Below are 16,294 nucleotides of genomic sequence, written 5' to 3' on the forward strand. Positions count from 1 at the left end.
AGAAACTGTGTTATCAGAGGGGCAAAAACAGAGTTATAGATGAACTCTTATTGCAGCTTAAATCAAAATATTCCACTTTTTGTGTTAGTAACGACTTTTTCTGTCTACGCGCTGTAAAAAAATACTATCAGAGGGATTTCCTGCACAATTGTTAAAGAAAGAGAGATTTAAGAGAGACTTTAAAGACTTGGATCAACCCCACTTCAATCAAAACACTCCACTTTTTGTGATACTATTTCTTATATAAACATGATATTAAAAAAATGCTATAAAACCAATGCTATCAGAGAGATTTGCTACCTAACTTTCATAAAAGAGGGATTTCCTGCCTAACTTTCATAAAATAGAAGGATTTTCTGCCTAACTTTCAAAAAACAGAGTTTTAGATGAACTCTACCTCAGCAAAATCAAAATATCCCACTTTTCGTGGCAGCTACCGCTTTTTCTGCCAAATGCCATTAAAAAAACGCTATCAGAGGTATAGCTTTCAAAAGAACACAGCGATTTGGGTGAAGTTTACTTCAGTTTAAATCAAAATATTCCCCTTTTTTGCGTTAGTTTGTATCGCGGGAACGGCGCCAGAGCACCGCGCAGCCTGGAAGCGGCGCGGGCGGTCGCAGGAAGGAAGGGGCGGGCGGGAGGCGGTGCGGGCGGGCGCAGGAAGGAAGGGGCGGGCGGGAGGCGGTGCGGGCGGGCGCAGGAAGGGCCGGGAGGAGGTGCGGGCGGGCGCAGGAAGGGGCGGTCGCGGCGCGCGCGGCGCACACAAGATGGCGGCTGGGGCCGGGGGAGGGCGGGCGGCGCGGCGGCCTCGGGGTCTGCGGGGGAGGCGGGAGCATCAGCAGCACCAGCGGCGGATCCCTGCGGCCACCCCCGCCCGCCACAGCTGAGGGGGCTCGGCGGCTGCCGCTTGCGGGGAGCCCAGAGGGTGAGTGCGCTGGGGAACAATGGAGGCGCCGCTTTCTCCCTCCCTCCCTCCTTCTCTCCCCCTTCGCCGGGTTCCAGGAATCCCCTCGGGATCCAAACCGAGCGCGGGGGGAGGCTGGGGGCGAGCAGAGGCGGCATCGCCTTCGCGGGGAACGGCGGCTTTTGTGCGCGCCCTCTGCGTGTTTTTCTAGGGGCTGTGCCGGGGAAGAAGGAAAAATCATCCCCTCCTCCTCTTTCCAGGGGCCTGGGAAGAAGGAAAAATCCCCCCTCCTCCCCCAAGGTGTCCGGGAAGAAGGGAAAACTCCGCGTTTTCTAGAGTCTCGGCCTGCAAAAAAAAGGAAAAATCATCCCCTCCTCCCCTTTCCAGGGGCCTGGGAAGAAGGAAAAATTCCGCCCCCCCCCGCCCTTCCCTCAGGTGTCTGGGAAGAGGGGAAAAATGTCCCCTCCTTCCTGCTCGGGAAGAAGTAAAAATCCACGCACACTCCCAGGTGTTTGTGAGGAAGGGAAAACTGTTCCTTCCTGCTTGGGAAGAAGGAAAAAAATTCCCTTTCCTAGAGGCTCTGCATGCCAGGGAAGAAGGGAAGACTTCCCCCTCCCAACCCTCTTTCCAGGGGCCTGGAGAGAAGGGAAAAAACTGTCTGCTCCTTCTTGCTTGGGAGGAGGAGAAAACAATCCCCTCCAGGGGCTCTGCGTGGCAGGGAAGAAGGGGAAAACTTCCCCCCCCCTTCGTTCTGCCTGGGAAGAAGGGAAAAGCTGCCCCACTCCCCTCCACCCTTTCCAGGGGCTGCTTGGGAAGAAGGGCAGACTCCCCCCCTTTGTGGCACTGGGCACGGTGAAACGGGGGGATAAGGCCAGAGCCCTCCTGCCCCCTCCATGGGTGAGGGCCCCCGCTTTGTCTGTGGCGGGGGGGGGGCAGCGGGGGGGAGGGCAGGACAGGGCAGAGCGCAAACTCTGGCTTCCACTGGCTTTCCACTCTGTCCTTGGTTTGGATTAGCTGAGTGAGGCGGCTCCTCGCAGGGAGCTTAGTGATGGGAGAGATGCATTTCATAGAATCGGAGAAAGTTTGGGGTTGGAAGGGACCTTAACGCCCATCCAGTTGCTGCCACGGGCAGGGACACCTGCCACTGGGTCAGGTTGCTCCAAGCCCCATCCAACCTGGCCTTGAACACTCCCTTTAGTGTGTGTGAGGGAATGTTCTGGTGTGAGTTTTTGTCCTCAAAAGTCATCGTGAGGCCTCTGCCATTTTACAATGGGGAATTGATGTGGGGTTTTCTTCCCCCTAGGAAGTGGGAATATTTAATTTTTTCCACATGTATGTGTGAGTTTTTACTCAGAGTAGTTCTCTTTTTAATCACGGTCAAGTGTGAATGAGAAATCTTTTGTCCCTCCGGTGGTGGCTGCTGGTTTCTCTGTGCTCTTTATGGTGCTAAAAATGACTGAACTAAAAAGAAAAATATTGCGTAAATGATTAAAAGGTCCCAGGTAACCTAGGCCATTGCAGAGCTGCTTTAATCATCGTAACCAGTTTAACAACGCAATCTTCTAATGATGGTGCTTGGGAGAGAAATGCAGTTGTTAAATTCAGCATTTATAATCTATTCATGTGACATCGCTGTAGAGCTGTTGGATAACAGAGCAATACTATGAAGCAGGAGTGAATGTCTTCCTAAACTTACATCTTTTACCTCCTACAGCCTTATAAGGATGTGGAGGGCTTTAGTTTTTATCACTTATAAATGCCTGTATTTCTGCGTTTGAAGTCAATGAAAATAATAGGGGGCTTCATAATGGTATAAATAACCCCAGTGCTCCCAGGAGGAGTGGGTACCTTACTGACTGCTTCACTGCTTGTGCCGCAGCTTTCTCAGCATTGATTTGAAATTATCGTTTCCACTAACATAAATAGAAGCACACGTTATCAGTTAGGCACAGTTTCTTTTCCCCACAATAGCTTATTTACATTCCTGGCCCAGAAAAGATTCTGTCAAAGCAGACAGCTTGACAGGCTGCTTTCAGGGAAATTGAGAAATGTAGGTACCATCATCAGTGCAGTCTGTTTTGACAGGCAGAGGCTGGAATGGTGCGCTTGTCGATCACTGTTGAGCAGCTTTAACCTTAATGGAGATGAGTGGGAAGTTACTGCTATATTTTCGGGTAGTTATTTTTCATTTTGTCAGCTTTGTATCCAAACTAGCTCAGTTTAAAGCGAAATGTTTTAGAAACGTATGATGAGGTTATTGTATGCCGATTGCAATTTCAAAAATTAATGTTCTAATGAACAGATTAATCTATTAATCCAGAAATTGCATACATTTATATGCCAGGATTTAGTTTGTGGGCATCTTAGGACATCTATGTTGTTATGTAAAAATAGTTCTGCCAAAGCAGATGAAGAGAAGCTAACGGGATTGCTTTCAAAAACTTCTGCTGTGTTGCCAGTGATTCACCAGGAATCTGGGTGGAAACCATTACCAATGACGTTAAATTAAGCATCGCAGTTGCTGAGATTCAGTAAGTGTGTGTGCATTAAAATATTGACTTAATACCTTTCTATGTGGCTCAGAGGTCTTGGGTGACGTGGGTGGGGGTCACTTCTCATGGTGATGGCAGATCGACACCCCCCCCGTTTTATTGGGGGTCTGGATCTCGTATCAAACCAGTGCTGTGAAAGGGTGAGACTTGAACTGACCTTTCCTGTTCTGTAATGCATAGTCATATGAAAGATAGTTACCTTTTTTTTTTAATTCCACACAAGAAATCGAGGTTTATATGCTGGATACCTGGAAAAACATTTTGTCCGTTTCAAAGAACTTTTGGACTAGTAGCTTTCAAGCAATATGAATTGTAAAGCTGAGCTAGAAGGAAAGAACTCACCTGCGTTTAGGCTTGCAAACATCCCAAGCGTCTCAAAATAGCTGTGCAGCTGTCACTATAAGGTCCAAGGGTACCTTTTAAGCAGATGACCCTTTACAAAGCTTTTTAATGTTTTGCAAAGCATGTTCATTGTTTACAATTATTTTCCCCAGTGGATTCACTGAATCATTTTGCAGATGAAACTCTGTGGTTTTGTGGTGGTTCTTCCTGCACACAGTAAATCAGGTAGTGGTTTGCTAGAGCATCCCAGGTGATACTGGCTGTTAGGCCAAAAAAAATATCACTCAAAGTACATTGACAGATAAGCCCTAAGGAGAATTTAGTTTAAAGTGAATGGCTTGGACTGCACTTAGTAATGCATTATCAGGCAGGAATAAAGGTATAATGTTGTTATATAAACGTCCTCCACCAGCTGAAATTTCTGTGTGTGACCTTCAAGGTTAAGTGTAGGCTATGTTACAGTAATCCAGTTTGAAGTCTATGGACTCATGATAACTGAGAAACACAACATAAGTAAATATTTGTGGTTTTCTTGCTTTCCTTTCTGTACAGAGATACTCCACAGAGCATGCTGAATGAGGTGCAGTTCCCACCGCTTCTTTTGACCACTTGTTTTTCTCAAGCAATGTCTCTTGATGTTTATCTTCTACGTCGGTTTCATTTTCTTGGTTACCAGTATGGTAAAAGTTGAAATGCTATTAGATTTCAAAGGGCTAAATGATTTCTAATGAGGTTTTTTTGGTTTGGTTTGTTTTTTTTTTTGTGGAAATACGTAATGGGCAAGAAGGTGCAAAAGCCCTGTCAGCTTACTGTAAGTACATTTTTCTGATATAAACAGAGTCAGTACTTAGAGCGCTTGAGGAAATAGCTTTACTGTTCCTGCGTGGTAGCAACACATAGTGCTGCCAGCTGGAGAATGGACTTATGTGATAGAAATACCAAGATTGATAAATCATTTGTTGCAAATTCATCATGTTGCAAGCGGTTGTGTACTGCTCTGTGCTGGAATTTGTAGAGGGGTGTTTAATGCAAGTGTGACGGTAGTTGCCCTGTCCCCTCTTTCAGATCTCTTTCTCATTCAGTGAGAAGGAAGGCAGTGACAGGTGGTCTAGGGCGACTGTAGGCAGATGGAGATGGCTTGTTATGTACATCAGTACCGTATTGCAGGAATTTTATGCAGGCAGACTTTCAGTTGTTTGCAGTGAGACTGGCAGAATGACTGTAAGTAAGTATCACTGTTACTATTGAGAAGGTAGCTCTTGACCCTGGCTCCAGCTTGAATTTGGTGTGAGGAAGACACCGCTGCATTATGCGGATGAAAAATATCTCCTCATGTAATTAGCACCATCTTCTGAGCACCAGCCACTGGTATTTGGAAAATCTGAAGACTTTAATGTTGAATTCACAGAGAAAAAGGATCTGGACATCCTTTGCAGACTTTTACATGAAAGATTCTCAGCATGCTTGGTTCCCTGTCCTCCCCAAACTAAAAATAAAAAGGAAGGATCTCAGGAAGCTTAAGGACCGCATGTCGAATAGTACAAAAAAATCTCTATAACTTGACCCTGTACCTTCACCTATTTTGGTTCCTGTTAGCTGCACTCTTAAAGAAGAGGAATTATTAGGAACATGGAGAAAAATCTTCATGTGAAGGATGGTTAGGGAGTGGAGAGAGGGCGTATGGGAAGAGAGTTGCTTTGACAGATGAAAGAATTCAATTTTTCCTGTTTTGCAACATAAGAAGTGGAGGATGTACAGTTAAACTGAGAAGTGGTGCAAGCGGGGCTGAAGGAAGAAATGTCTTTAGTAGATTGTGGCGGTGGTGCTTTGCAATATGAGACAACACAGAGGAGGGCATGTGTGTCAAATGGGTGATTCTGTGGTGAGTCTTGGGTTCAGCATTACAAAAGCTGGGGGGCTTGGTGACAACTATTCTTTCCATCCTTGAAGTCCCTAAGATAGCCATATATGACATGTTACTCTTGCTGATCTCTCTTACTACTGATTTCCTGGACGAAGTCTTGCACAATCCTGTTTTTTAATCCTTCACAAAGCATTGTTTCTCAATTACACAAACATTATTTTTCAGGAAGCTTCTATGTTTATGAGACCTTGTCAGGATGAGCGTTGAAGGCTGAGGTATAGTTGTTTTTAAATGCGTTGTTTGTATTAACAATATGGTTGATGAGCTGATGGAGCAGTAGTGCTGGTGGCGTGGTTCTAAGGGTCTTCTCAGAACTTCCTCCTGAAATCGTTTTAGTGGTTACTTCAGTTCAAACCACGATCATGTTGGCACGTTTTTCAGTGATGACTTTTAACTTCCGTACTGTTTTGAAGGGAGATTGCTACTGGAGTATCAGGAATCTTGTCTCTTTATTATGCATGGAAGGTGTTCAGGGACCTGCTGGCTAATTATTTTTGATAAATTGTAGTAGGTGGCATTGGTCTCCAACTCCAAGAGTACTGTTTTGGCAAAAGGAGTGAGGTTCAGTCTTGCAATCCATGCTGAGGGGAGTGGTTTTAATTGCCTACTTGTTAATAAACCAGCTTCTGTGGAGCACTCCCAGTGGTCAATTGCGTTTAACTTTCACTGTGCTTTGTTTTAAGAGTAAACATTATTCAGACTGACTTAGTACTCTTTGCTTTTGTAACAGTTGTACTTGAATAACTCTTCCATGTTTTACTACAGTGACGGTGTAATATAAATGCCCTTCAAAAGTGAGTTAAAACTCTTACTGTTGACTTTTCTAAGTCACATTCTTTCAGTTTGTTCCCCCTCCCTCCTTTTGTTATTGGTTTAGAATATAAATCCTTCAGGTACTATTTGATGTTAGGAACTGTGCAAACTAATGAAAGTGTTAAGACTTCCTTATCCAGTGTTTGTGTCTAATGAATCTCGTACTCGCAGTACAGCGAATTGTTCTGTACTTTTTTTTTTTTTTAATTATTCTATGTCAAGTTGCAAGAGCCAAAGGAGAGACCTGGAAATTAATGGCTACTAAATTTGAAGAAAATGGTAGAAAGAGTTTTGTTTAGCTTATGCTAATTATTCTGAAATTTTGGCATGCTGCATAAACATTATTTTATGACTCTTCATAATTTTGGAAGTTATGCAGGCCTAATGATAATTAAGTCTCACGTTCCTGAGTTTAAGCTGTTCTCTGGAAGGCTCAGAAGGTTTTCCTCTGCCTTTATGAGTGAACATTGTGCTAATGAGACCTTGAAATATCTGCTCATGAGTCCAGTGAAGCAATCATCTCTGTTTGTTGTATTTCACAATTTAATTCCTATTTCAATTCATTTTACAAAAATCAAGCTGGGGTGCCACAGTGAAGTGCTGTCCTGCTTTGGATGGGTTATGGAATTAAGAGTAGGAGCGTATGCATACTACGTAGCAAGTCTCAGCCTCTTCCCTCTATACAGGAAAAATCTTTACAGCGATGCAGGATGTATTTTCTAGCTTGGTTAGGTAGGTATTTAGTGAGCTCTTCTAGAGCAATTAAGAAGTCTTTTACATGGCACGTGGGCAGCTGGCTTTAGGCACGTCTGAGGAGCTCAAGTGTTCACATGTAATGTACCAAATTGACAAAGTACCCTGTTGTAAGCAGCAGAACCAATTAATCAAATTCATAGAATCATAGAATACTTCGGGTTGGAAAGCTCCTTAGAAGATCACCCTGTACAGCCTGGCCTTGAACACCTCTAAGGACGGGGCAGCCACAACTTCTCGGGGCAGCCCGTGCCAGGACCTCATCACCAACGTCAAAGGAAAACCTTTCCTCCTGAGATCTCATCTCCATCTCCCCACTTTCAACTGCAAACCATTCCCTCTTGTCCTATCCCTGTACTCCCTGATGAAGAGCTCCTCCCCAGTTTCCGTGTAGCCCCTTTAGGTACTGGATTATCTCAGTTTTTGTATGGGGGGTGTTTGGATGCATGGATCATCTTGGCCCTTCTCTCAACTCATTCTTAACACATCTGTGTCCTTCCTATGCTGAAGACTCCAAAACTAAATGGAGAACTCCATGTGGAATCCTGTGAGAGCAGAGTAGCAGGGCAGAATCCCCTCCCTTACCCTGCTGATCATGCTGCTTTGGATGCAGCCCAGGACAAGGTGGGCTTTCTGGGCTTCAAACACGTGTTGCCGGCTCGTGCTGAGCTTCTCATCCACCAGCACTCCAAGTCCTTCTCTGTAGGGCTGCTCCGTAGGCTCCGTTGTGCTTGGGATGGCCCCGACCCGGGCACACCACCTTGCCCTTGTTATGATACTGAACTTGTCATTGGTCAGCTGCGTTGTTCCTTACTATTGTGTGGGTATGCATTAAAATTCCAAACTTTTTGCAAGCTGGGAAATGACCAGCTCTTCTTTAGCAGGTCCAGAAGAACAGTGATCCTTAGTCTTACTTGCTTTATAGAGAGAATGTAGATTTTTGTCTCAAAATAAGATCAGAATAGGGCAAAATCTCACAAATTACTAGAGCAATTACAAAGAGAATGCTACTCTCCTATGTATCTTTCCAGGCTTGAAATGACTTTTCTGTAAGGCCTCTTTATTTTTTTGCTAGCTAAAACACTCATTTTCTTGTAGTATTTTTTTTTCTGGATTGATGGAATCTTCCACCTTCCCTCCTGTTCCCTTTAATGATGTTTCATTCCCTGATATTAGCTACTTCCCTTCTAGGTCCTTTTCTGTTTTGTTTTAAATTGAGCCTTGTTCAGAGCCAGTATGCAATTCAGCTAACTAATGCAGGTAACAGGAATGGTGTGTTGCCTATTAAATCTGTTACTTTGACAATTCAGACTTGCAGAACGGGCTGATAATGGTGCAACCGTGGGACTCTCTGTTCTTGGACTTTGCTGGGGACTATTCAAAATGTCACTGCTTCCTCTGGAACTGGTGAGAAGTTAGGGAGCATTGTTCGTGGGATACTCCCTCGTGACTACTTTGGCTGTTGCCCTAAATTTGAAAGGAGAAAGATAAAAATAAGTTAGGCTAAACTGGCTTGATGGAATGGACTGGGTAAGTTAAACCAGAGGCTACGGGTCAGGCTGTCCTTCCTGTTTATGAGTCATTCTCCTGTCTAATTGCGTGAAAAGGCCTCCTGTAGAATTAATTAAAAGAGAAGTCTTAGTAGTGCTGCCAAAAAAAATCAGTTAGAATGGTGAATTTTTATTTTAGTCTTCCTTGTTGAAACAGACTTGAAGGATGGACGCTTGGACAGTGTAGCTTCTTTGTAGGTGATTCATACTGCAAGTGGAAAGAAAATGTTATTCAGGAGCTTGAGAATCAGTTAAACTTTGCTTGCTTGGAGTAGTCCGGACTATTTTAAGCATGACTGTTGTTGGATCCTACAGAAAGGGTGTGAGCCATCAGGGGTGTTTTCTGGACTTGTTAATGTTGATGAGCATTGTTAGTCTCTTATATTTATGTCCTGTATTAAATCATGTTGTGACTGCTATCTGGAAACATTGCTGTTGTGATATCTTTTTGTGCCATTTAGGTACTGTGTTGTACTTCATACAGAGCCTTTTCCTAATCTGAAGATAACTTACTTCTTGATTTCCGTGTTTTCCTCTTCCGAATCATCTGTTGCATTTGTTGAGTTTAAGGATGTATTTTTGTTAAGGATCTTTAGGGAGATGAATGATTTGCTTTGCATTGATTGTGTGGTGTAGTGCACAGAAGAGGTGCTCAAAGTAAGGGTGGTGTGTTTGGAAACCCTCTAAATCATCCATCTCTCTGCTTTTTTTGTAGAATTAAGAGGCTGCCTGTTAATCCCAGTAGGTTACTGGAGACATTGGGAATAACCTGATTCTGACTTGTTCAGAATGCTTTGAGAAATGTAGCTTCTCGGTTTTCCCTTCAGTGATGCTGCTTAGTGTTTTACTGGTGACTCAGGACATAGAATTTAAAGGTTTATCAGCATCTAGGGTACTTCTTACTTTTATTATTAAAATAATAAAATGACATGCTGTGGACAAAGCTTTCCTAAACACTTTGCAGAAAATAAAAGGGCACAGCCCAGTCGGTGCTTTCCAGGCTAAGGACTTGTGTTGTGTTGCCTTTCGGTGGCTTCCTTTGGTTTTGAGAGTAGCGTTTCTCTTTTGGCCTCCTGTTTTGAGGGCTGCTGATAGAGAAGGGCAGTCTTTTGCTTAGAGCAAGAACTCTGGTAGCAAAGACTTGACAGCTTTGTGACTGCAAAGCAAAAGAAATTCCATATGTTGTACTAAATTTATCCCTTTTTGTTAATTATTACCAGAGTTAAGAGGATTATCTTCTCAGCAAGCACTGAAATTTTTGCAGAATACACTCCTATGGTGGGGGGAGGAAGCAGTCTTTGGCAAAATTTTTCTCTCTTCTTAACGTGTGATATCCTGTCTCATTTTTGTAGCTTTTGTGAGAAGGAAGGAATAAAAATAGATCTTAATAAGATGACACAAACTGGCAAGTCACTGGCAGGCTTGGTTTTTAGCATGTATTCCTGCTGCAGGTATATCAGAAATTAATCATCTGGGTTATTTTACTTTACGTGTCAAGGTCTCTGCACTGCAGTTCGTAGAAATGAAGTATTCCTCCCCCAGTTTCCTAAGTCTGAGGATTGCTGTAGCTTCAGAGACCAGAGAGATTTGTAGTTTGCTTTTCTGGTCACTCCTTTCTCAGTGGAACTTCTCAGTCAAATGCTCTAACAAAATCGCATACAAGGACTGGGTGGGGATGTCTCTGGGTGTGTTTCTGAGGAGGACTTACATGTTCACAGCCGTTTTTATGTGGGTTTTTAGCTTCACTTGAGCTGTTTAGAATAGAACAACTTGAGCTCTGTCAAGCTGAGGCTTGGTCATGATGTAGGTGATTTTGGGATATACCGGGAAGAAAGGCATCCACAGAAATGCCTGGTATCAGTATGGTAAATTTTACATCGGTATTTTAGGATGTAATGGTGTGGCTATCGTATTAGGCACTGCTCGGTGAAAATGGGTGTGGTGGCAGTATTACTCACTAGGTATTAAAAAGATTACAGGCGTATTTTCTTTTATGTAAAATCTGAAGGAGGGGGTGGGGTGGCAACATCTCCACTGTGTCTTCCTGAGAGTAATACATGAATTCACCTGACAAATAAAAATGTTATTTGTCTTTTCCCCACCCCATTCCCCAGGACGGGGGGAAAAAGAAAGCCTGAGACAGGTTCATTTGCTGGTGTATGTGACAGTAATTGGGAGCCTTCAGGAAGGGGAAGTGAGTGACAGCAAGTTCCTTCAAGCACATCTGATAAGTTCTGAAATTGCATTAATGAATTAGTGTAGCTTTTGAGAAGCAGGAATAAAATTGGTCATGTCAATGTGACAGGCTGGTATGTGAGCTGTCATCGCAGAATGAAAATTGACAGTAAGCCTGGGAAAATCCAGTGACTGCAGCATGCTGATCAATACATTTAAACACTTTGTTCCTGTTAGATTTTGTATATTAAAGGAAATAATTCCCAGTGCAATTATGAGGGCTTCAGTAGTGCTAATACCGCTGGCTTGGGCTTACAGACTTTGAGAATTTTCTTTTCTGAATTGTTTGTAATTCGGTTTTGGCTTACTGTTTTTGTGATTATTCCCAGAAAAGTGAGTGGCTAAATACAGGAATGTGTAAAGCATGTTTGACTGCATGGGTGGTAAGATGGTTTCCATGCCTGGTTTTCCCTTCATATGCCTATTAGGTGTTTAGATACGTGCTGTGTACTCAGGGACTTAAACAATACAAAGTAGAGGGAATTCAGATGATCAAATCATGCAAATATTGACTGTACACAGCTTGCTTGTCAATTATGCTGGCTTGGTCTGCAGCAAGGGAGGCGTGATTGGCAGCCGAGTGCATCTGTCCTATTTTTAAGTCTCTAAAATAAGGAAGTTCTAAAAATAGAAGTAGCTTTCTGTGTAGTGCCTGTGTACAGTGACTGTATAACATTTCAGGTTTACTCTCGGGGTACTGGAGTCGGTAATGCTGCCATCGGGGCACGTGAGGACTGAGACACTTGGCAGTGTTGTAGCAGTCTGTGATGCTCTGCCTGTTAAAAGTTCTTGGTGGGCTCTGACCACTTCAGGGAGGAGGCAATTAAAACATCCCAGTGAAGTATGAAGTTGCTTGACTGCATAGTTACTGGTGGTTTTTTGCTGAGCATCTTCCGGTCCTTAGTTTTCCATGAATGGGGTCTAATCTTCTGTGAATCAAGTTCAATAACTCTTTGCTTTTGCAAAGGCAGGCTAGTTCAGCATGCTGTGGAGAGCTGTATCTTTTTACTAATACAACTCTGGCAATAGTCTGAGAGATTGTCTTATGTATTTTTATTATTTTACATAATTACAGTTGCTGGAACTGCTGCGATAGAGTTGTAATATGTTTTCAGAAATGAATACATCTTTTAAGACTTAGTATTGTAAACTGAGAACAAGAAAATTGTTCTTCAAGGAGTGCTTCACTTAGAGCAAGTTTCATGCAAATGAACAGTGAATAAGAGAACTTTCTTCGAAAAGACAAAACTGTGTTGGGTGTAGAATTGTTTGTACAAGTCCAGAAGAGCAGAATTCATCAACTTGGCAGTGGATTTCGCATAAGTAGCTCTCTGGGATTATTATATTTTGCCCCCTTGCTTCAATGATGTTCAGGTTTTGTAATGTCAAACTTGGCTGACTAGAACTGTAATTCAAAACCTCTTTTAAAAGGATGCTAGATACTATTTTTTTTTTCCCATTTAAATTCAGGCTTCTGCAAATATAACTTTCATCTACTACTGACAGGAGGATCGATGGGATTTTGGGGGGTTGTTTTATCTCTTACATAGACTGTTTTGCGTTGTGTGCTGTATTTAAAAAACAAAAAAGCAGCAGCTTTCATTTTTGTGGTTAAGCTCAGAGATGTTTATTATTGGTTAAGAGTAGGTATTTAATGGAAACCCTGAGACTCGAGCCTTTTGTTTCCACTCACTAAAACCACGAGTACTGTTTTTAATGATCTTGTAAAGCTGTAAAGAAAAGATGCTATTTTTATAAATCTGGAAGGTGAGACTAACACCAAAGCAGCAAAATATTTAAGTTTGGGTTTTTTTTTTTTTCCTTCTAGTTGAAGGTTAGATGAAAAGTCTCATTCAGAAAGAGTACCTTGCTGCAGGCTATTTCTGGCCTCTGGAACTGGTCTTTTTAGCAGTGCTACAAATTGAATCACCAGGTGCTGGGTACCATTTAAAGCAAATGAGGCTCAATTACATTCTGAGTCAGAAGTACCTGAATTAACCTGCTTTTCAGCAACAGTCGCGTGACCTCTTCTACTTATATTTAAAGACTTCAAGCTCTGTGTGAGTAGCAATTCAGAACTACTTCAGTGATGAGGAGGTTTGTCAGTGCTTAGTAGTGTTTGGGGTTTTACAACAAAACTATGCTCGGAGGTGTGGAGAAAATCTTGACAGGCATGTTGACTTGTTAGGTTTTTTTTTGGTTTTTTTTTATCCAGACCGTAGATATTTTTTAATCCAGTGAGGCTGTAACTCTCCAGGCTCAGTGCCATTTGTGCAACAAGCTGCCTCTTAACCTTGGATGACTCCAGAGCTTTAGTGTAGACCAAGTTACATTATTAAAACAATATTGCGTCCCGTGTCATGGCAACAAGCAGAACAGTCATCTGTGAAACTTATGTTCTTTATCTTAATATTCCGGCTATTATCATCACTGAATCTACTACAGGGTTTGCCAAAGGAGGCTATCTGGCTTAGTTTAATTCCTATACACAGTTTTTCTCTCTGCTGTTGTAGCATTTAGCTGCTTATTTCTTCGTTTGTAACTCTTGGTTCTAGGAGCAGTAAGAAAACTTGGAGTTACAGGACTGCTTACAGCGTGCTTTAATCTTCTCTAGGTAGTGCATTGCTCAGTGCTATAAGCATCATGAGTCAAAAAGATGGTTTTGGCTTTATTTCAGTGACTTGCACTGTCAAGGAACATTGGTTAAATGTAGCTGTGAAGCATTATTTTTGAAACAGGTAATTTTAGGGTGGATATAGTGTTAAGGAACAATTCCTCAAGTTGTTATAGCTTGTTCCTTATTCCACTTCAACTACTGTTTTCACTCCAAATGGTTAGTCTAGTCATCTTCATTGTTAAGTTTGCTTCATGGCATTTAAATGTGTTGTTAACATTTAGCCAGTACTTTAGAGTTGGCTTCCATTAATGAAGACGTACTTAAAAAAAAAAATCTGTGTTGCCCCTGTTGTGCCAAAATAAGCTGCTCATGACACTGCATCTAAAAATGTGACAAATCTGTGTTGACACTAAAAGAAGCTGCCTTGAAAGCTTCCCTGTTCTGTGCTTTCTTCACTCCTTGGCATATGTTTCCAGGACTGCTTCACCGTATAGCAGATCTTGAACAGCACTTGGAGCCTGCTGGAACCATGGGAAGGAAAGGGATTTGTTTTTGACAGGCCTAGGACCCTGGTGGAGATGACACGTCAGAGGTAGAGCTGACAGGAAAGTACTTTCTGAGAAGCAGTTCTGACTTGCCCCGCTGTAAGCCATGCAGCAACTGCACTGAAAATGCCAACGAGTTTCATTTATTTCATTATCTGTCTTCATTGGTGGTAGAATGAAGACGTCAGTAGGGATGTTTCTGTCCTCACAAGGATAAGATCGTAGGTGATTAACCTGTATTAGTGTGTGGTGAGCAATGCAGGTTATCTGCTGTCTTAGTAGAGAATAAGATTCTGTTGCTGCAGCGTTAAATCTCTGCTGGAGTATCACGCTTGTAGGTAGTAGCTGTGATTTGATCTTTATTTACAGCTTGGGTGTTTTCACTCATCTTTTAACAATTCTTTTTATTTCTAGACAGGATGAGTGCAGCTAGAGTTAAGCTGTTATCTCGGAGAGCAATGGGAAAAATCTGGATTATCTGTGTTAGCAACTTCTCAGCCTGCCATCCTCTGCTCTAGCGAATGCTCCCAGCCCCCTTGTCTGCTTTCGCACAGCACTGGGAGTGTTGGTTAGGACTGCAGTGCTGTGCTAAGCAGAAGAGTGTTTTGTCAGCTGTTTTCGAATGGGCATCTTTTCTGTGAGATTGGTGGTGCTGTGCAGTTCCTTTCTAATATAGAAAGGATATTGCATGGTCGACTGAACAGGTGCTTGAAGTAGAGGAGATGAATTCTTGAAGCTGATGCAGTTTAATAGCTCTGTCTCAAAAGCTTTGAGAGGAGGGTATAAAAGCATATAGATTTATAATAAGGCTCAGGGAACAAAAACATTTCTTTGTCATTGCAAACTCCTGCTATGATGAAATGTATGTGCCAGCAGACTAGGTGCTCCATTGCTGTTTGAAAAAACATTGCAGTAGTCTGGAGATTTGTTTTGTACACAACATACAACGAGAGAACGTTTCTTGTGATTACTTTGTGTTTAAAGTGAACTCCTGAGTTAAAAAACAGGTGGATGAGCAACTCCATCAGTAGTTTTGTTTAAAATTTCCTTAGTGTTCTGGCTGCTCTTGGATAACTTTGTGATTTTTTTTTTTTTGATGTTTAAGTGCAGTCTTCCAAAATAAATTGCTTTGAAGGTAAGTAGAATAGCTGAAGCTTTATTAAAGACTGGTCTAACAGTTAATATGAAGCTGTTTAATACCTATTTTTAAAACAGGGGCAGAATCTACTAAGTAACAAGAAAAACCACCTCCAAGTCAAAGAAATTAAAAGGAAAGAAGGAAAAAAAAAGCCCCACTGAAGAGGAAGTTTTGGGGCAAAGTTTTCAAATGGACATTTAGAATATCTGTTTTCTGAATACTTGTGAAGTTCTGCATAAAATGGTGGTTTACATTTACGTGTTACACTTTCAGTGATGCATTGAAATAGAAGCCTCTTCTTTCCTATGCTTTGCAGTAGCATTTATAATCACTTAACACGGCTCTTGTGGTGTATTTCAGCATTTCCTTACAATTGTACCTGCAGTTCTGGACATAAGAAGTTCAGGGATTTTTTTATCTGCTCGGTAGTTTGAAATCAAATAAAAACATCCTTGAAAGAGTGACTAGCTTAAGGTGAACTCTTGACCATAAAGGGAAGGAGAGGGGGCGAGAAGGTCAGACCTTACTTGATTCTTCACTTGTAAGTCTATCAGTAATATTTTCACAGTACACAACTCAAAAAAAAAAAAGCATGCACACATGGAAGGTGCTCAAAAAGAACCAACTTCAGCAACGCCTGGATTTTTTTTTTTTTTTCTTTTCAGAGAGAGAGATATTTTACTGAAGTTTGGTAGGGAGTAGGGGGTAGGGTAGGGTTATTAAAGGTTGGATGGTAGATTGGAGAGCTTTTTTGGACAATTTTTGACTATGTCTCCATCCAGACTTTGGTTTTCCCCTTCTCAGTCTCATTGTTTTACATTACAACAATAGTGTTGTTGTGGCTGTCGTGTGGCTGACATCAAAGCAGAATTACAGCTGCTGAATCAAGTTGGGAGAGCAGCTTTTACTGGAGAGTGGGTG

At 42.2% G+C, this 16,294-nt stretch overlaps 1 protein-coding gene across 9 annotated transcripts in view; it reads left to right on the plus strand.

Moving 5' to 3' along the window:
* The first annotated feature begins 777 nt into the window (after window positions 1–777).
* RC3H1 (ring finger and CCCH-type domains 1) overlaps window positions 778–16,294 on the plus strand; it is an 80,778-nt gene continuing 65,261 nt past the window's right edge. For all 9 annotated transcript variants that reach the window (XM_054072603.1, XM_054072597.1, XM_054072599.1 and 6 more), the window contains exon 1: window positions 778–925. The gene's annotated coding sequence lies outside the window, so the exon portion shown is untranslated. The remainder of the gene's footprint in view (window positions 926–16,294) is intronic.

Source organism: Cuculus canorus, chromosome 8, assembly GCF_017976375.1.
Source record: "Cuculus canorus isolate bCucCan1 chromosome 8, bCucCan1.pri, whole genome shotgun sequence".
Taxonomy (NCBI): Eukaryota; Metazoa; Chordata; class Aves; order Cuculiformes; family Cuculidae; genus Cuculus; species Cuculus canorus.